Genomic DNA, 5,251 nt, shown 5'->3' on the forward strand with positions numbered 1-5,251 from the left:
TTAGCTATGGAAGGACAGAGAAGACTCATAGAGGCTTAGGATATGATAGTCGAACTTCTGGTATTATAAGGGAAACCAAATTTGTGTCAGGAGGACTGAACACTCCACCATCGGATACAGGAAAAGTTCAACAAGTTAGGTCTAGTGGTTGTTATTATTGTGGAAAGTATGGGCACATAAAAGTTTTCTGCTATAAGTACTGGGAAAAGGTTCAGAAACTCAAGCATCAAGGCAGATTTTTCTGGAATGGATTTCGAAAACAAATTTGGATAAAGAAGTCTGATCTATATCAAACTGTATCAATGGGAGTTACAAGGTTCACCTCAGGTGTAAACTTTAGATGCAATATGGCGTTGATTACAGAAGAACCAGATAACGATAGTCCTTGGTACTTTGATAGTGGTTGTTCTCGTCATATGACAGGCACACAAAATTATCTACAAGATTTCCGAAGAATCAGAGGTGGTAAAGTTACGTTTGGAGATGGAGGCCATGGAGATATTCAAGGAAAAGGGAAAACTGATGACTCCACTCTACCTAAGCTAATGAATGTCTACCTAGTACAAGGTTTGAAAGCAAATTTAATAAGTGTGAGCCAACTATGTGATGAAGGGTTAACAGTATCATTTACCAAAGTTGACTGCAAAGCTACTGATGAGGAGAAGAAGGTAGTTCTAAAAGGAATCCGATCTGGAAACAATTGTTATATGTGGAATGGCAACTCAGATGTGTGTTATTCAGCAAAAGATGATCTTAATTTGTGGCATCAAAGACTTGGGCATATGAATGTCAGAAACCTGTCTACGCTAGTCAATAATGAGATAGTACGAGGAGTTCCTCGTATCAAAGGTGTTGATCGTATGGTATGTGGACCATGTAATCAAGGAAAGCAAGTAAAGATTCAGCACAAGAAAGTTCCTGATATACAATCGAAGGACGTTTTGGATTTAGTTCACATGGATTTAATGGGCCCTATGCAAACAGAGAGTTTGGCTGGAAAAAGATATGCTTTTGTGTTAGTAGATGATTACTCAAGATACACATGGGTTCCTTTTATCCGAGAAAAGTCAGATACCATGGAGAGCTTCAGGATTTGGGCTTTGCAACTCATAAACGAAAAGGGAGGAATCAAAAAGATACGAAGTGATCATGGTGGGGAGTTCCAAAATGAAGTAATGAAAGTGTTTTGTGAGAATCATGGTATTTCACATCAGTTTTCTGCTCCTAGGACACCTCAACAAAATGGAGTAGTTGAGAGAAAGAATCGAACTTTGCAAGAAATGGCTAGAGCTATGATCCATGGAAATCATGTGTCACAAAGATTCTGGGCAGAAGCATTAAACACAGCCTGTTACATCATAAATCGAGTATATGTGAGGAAGAACTCGACCAAGACACCTTATGAGCTGTGGAAAGGAAAAAGTCCAAATCTTAGCTATTTTCATGTGTTTGGGTGCAAATGTTACATCTTGAATGACAAAGATTATCTTGGAAAATTTGATTCAAAAAGTGATGAAGGAATATTCCTGGGTTATTCAGAGAGTAGTACAGCTTTCAGAATCTACAACAAAAGGTTGGGCACAATAGTAGAATCTGTGAATGTTGTGTTTGATGATTACTCATTTAATCAATGGACAGAATGTGAGTCTGATAATGATTCAGAAAAAGAAGAATTCGGTACAAGTGAACCAGAAGAAGTGGAAGTTGGCGATAAATCTGAAGAAAAATTGGTAAAAGTCCAAGAACCTTTGCTGCAAGTTCATAAAAATCATTCTGCATCAGATGTTATAGGGGATCTCAAAGAAGGTATGAAGACCAGAGGTGTTAAGATTGATTTCAAGAAAATGGAGAGCAACTTTGCAAACTGGGAAAAAGTTCAGTTTGAGTGTTTTGTCTCATTCGTTGAGCCTAGGAATCATAACGAGGCTCTTGATGATAACTCATGGATTATAGCCATGGAAGAAGAATTGGAGCAGTTTGAGCGAAATGAGGTATGGGAGCTAGTTCCTCGACCAAACAATGTAAATGTGATAGGGACAAAATGGATTTTCAAGAATAAGACTGATGAAAATGGAACTGTTGTTCGAAACAAGGCAAGATTGGTGGCTCAAGGATATACACAGATTGAAGGAATTGATTTTGAAGAAACCTTTGCTCCAGTAGCAAGACTTGAATCAATAAGGTTTTTCTTGGGAATGGCATGTATCATGAATTTCAAGGTATTTCAAATGGATGTTAAAAGTGCTTTCTTGAATGGAATTCTTAAAGAGGAAGTTTATGTGGAACAGCCTAAAGGATTTGAAGATCCAAGACACCCAGATTACGTGTATAGTCTAAAGAAAGCATTATATGGTTTGAAGCAAGCTCCAAGGGCATGGTATGAAAGGTTGACTAACTTTCTACTACAGCAAGGTTATGAACGAGGAAATGTTGACAAGACTTTGTTTGTATTAACCAATGAGCAACATATCATGGTTGTGCAAATTTATGTGGATGACATAATTTTTGGTAGCACATCGCAGGATTTGGTTAATACGTTTGTGGATAAGATGACTCAAGAGTTTGAGATGAGTCTAGTTGGAGAATTGAAGTACTTTCTGGGTTTGCAGATTACTCAAACAGATAAAGGAATCTTTATATCACAAAGTACTTATGCAAGGAAGCTGCTCACAAAGTTCAAGTTAGAAAAGTGCAAAGAAGGGGTTGTTCCAATGAGCACGACAAAGAAGTTAACGAAGGATGAGAAAGGACAAGATGTTGATGTAACTCTATATAGAGGAATGATCGGAAGTTTGTTATATTTAACAGCAAGCAGGCCTGATTTGTGTTACAGTGTAGGAGTTTGTGCAAGATATCAAGCAAAACCAAAGCAATCTCATCTAGAAGCTGTGAAAAGAATTATCAAGTATGTCAAGGGAACACTTGATCTTGGTATTTGGATGTCGAAAGGATCAAATTCAAGTTTAGTAGGTTATTGTGATGCAGATTATGCTGGGAGTATGGATGATAGAAAAAGTACAAGTGAAGGTTGTTTCTTTTTGGGAAATAACTTAATCTCTTGGTTGAGTAAGAAACAGAATTCTGCATCATTATCAACAGCTGAGTCTGAATATATTGCTATGGGAAGCTGCTGTACTCAATTACTTTGGATGAAGCAGATGTCTGCAGACTATGGTGTGGATTCAGGGATTCTTCAAGTCTTGTGTGATAATAAGAGTGCCATAGATCTCTCAAAAAATCCTGTGCAGCACTCTAGAACAAAGCATATTGATGTAAGGCATCATTTTATTAGAGAACTTGTGGAGAACAAGCAAGTTCAGATTGATCATCTACCCACTGAGATACAGTTAGCTGATCTGTTTACTAAAGCATTAGATTTTCAGAGGTTTGTGATGTTGAGAAATCTTATTGGAGTTTGTAAAATCTGAGCGTATCATTGCGGTACAGGAACTGGTTCAGTCGTTGTTGAAGTGATTATCCTAAATGAATCAGTTGGGTGTTTTTGTGCTTGGATCGTATAAGTTATGCGCCTGGGCTGTTGTGTGGTTTTTAATAAAAAGAAGGTTTTGATTTATAATAAAAAGACTTGGTGATTGTCGAGGAAGAGGAAGAGGCGAAAAAAAAAAAAACAACAACAAAAACAAAGTTTTTTTTTTGGGTTGTCGAAGAAGAGAAACGCGATTGAGGAGGAAGAGGTTTTTTTTTTGAATCACAACAATGGTTCGAGCAACACGAAGAGGGTTGATTTCCGGAAGAAGAAGATCTGAGAGTCGGTCCGATGGTGACAAAAATCGGCCACATCTAATTGACGAAGAAATCGAGGAAGTTGAGCATGCACCGGGTTTGGTTCAGTCTTCGGAGGTTTCATCTTCAGTAGAGAAGACTCCAGCCGAAGATGAAGAATCATTTGGGACTGCTTGTGAAGACAATTTGAATGAATCGGAGGGTGTGGAGGTCGATGAACCGGCGATTGATCAAGTTCATAAGTCTCGGAAGGGGAAGGAACCGGAGATTTCGGATGATGAAATTGATCCTATTGAAGTCTCGGTTCAAGAACAAGTGGAGCGAATGGCTAGGAAGAAGCGAGTGCACAAAAAGCTTGGTCTCGCACCACCGAAGAAAACAAGGAAAACAGGGGAATCAAGTTCGACTCGCATGAAATCAGCAAAAACGTTTGATCCTCAAGTATTTGTTTCGATTGCAGCTCAGGAAAGGTACAAGTTTTTTATTTCTAGAAAAATTATCAAGGAACGGCTAGTAGATCTTGAAGCTAAGGATGATTGGGGATATCTTGATTTGGTGAAGAAAATGGGTATTCCTGCTAGTGTTGAAGGTTTGGTTTCTTATGTGACGGAGGTTATAGCTGAATTCTATGCTAACTTTCCAGAAAAACCTTCCACTAATGGAGTGAGAGTATTTGTGCGTGGTCATATGTATGATTTTTCTCCAGATATAATTAATCAAGTGTTTGGTCAGTCTCCTTTGTCTGAAGAAGAAAAACAATCTGATGCCGCAATTGATTCACTAAGTCATGAGAAGCTTGCTGAGACTTTGAGTGGAGAAGATAATATCAAGTGGGACGATTTGAACCCCAAGAACTTGCCAGCTGTGTTTGGAGCTTTGCTCACTATCTCTAGTTACAACTGGTTACCAACGACTCATAGGAATCATGTGTCTGAGGACCGAGCTCGTCTTGTGTACAAGATTTTCAACAAGACCAGATTTGATTTTGGTCAGTTGGTGTATGATCAGGTTGTTGATTTGTCTGCAATTCAGAATCAGGATTCTCGTTGGTTGGTTTTTCCTAGAACCATCTTTTCGATTCTTATGCATCAGAAGAAGCTTCAGATTGCTGAGTCTGAAATGTTTGTCAAGCCTATTGCCTACCGCAAGGATGTTCGCACTGGTAAGGCTTATGCAGAAAAGTTTCCTGAATGTCCTAGCTTTTATGTTCCACCACCTCCTGAACCGCAACCTATCTCGTCTGAATCACCTACTGCGGCTCCTGGACAGAATTATATTGAGGTTGAGCTTGGGAGCATTCGTATGCCGTTAGTAGGGCATAATGAACCGGAGTTGGTCTATGGAGCATTGATTGATACAGCTCGAGTGTTACAAAATCTTTTTGGAGTTGTGTTGCGTTTAACTCAGAATCATCCTATGTCAAGGATGCTTTGATTGGTTTTTAACCTGTATACTCTTCAAGCAGGGGGAGAAGGATCAGTTTATGGGGGAGTGTCACGTTTGCGGG

At 38.9% G+C, this 5,251-nt stretch overlaps 1 long non-coding RNA gene across 1 annotated transcript in view; it reads right to left on the reverse strand.

Annotated features, from left to right (window-relative positions):
- Window positions 1-5,251, reverse strand: part of LOC104756215 — a 7,810-nt gene that overhangs the window by 826 nt on the left and 1,733 nt on the right. The window lies entirely within an intron of this gene.

This window comes from Camelina sativa, chromosome 17 (genome assembly GCF_000633955.1).
Source record: "Camelina sativa cultivar DH55 chromosome 17, Cs, whole genome shotgun sequence".
Lineage (NCBI taxonomy): Eukaryota > Viridiplantae > Streptophyta > Magnoliopsida > Brassicales > Brassicaceae > Camelina > Camelina sativa.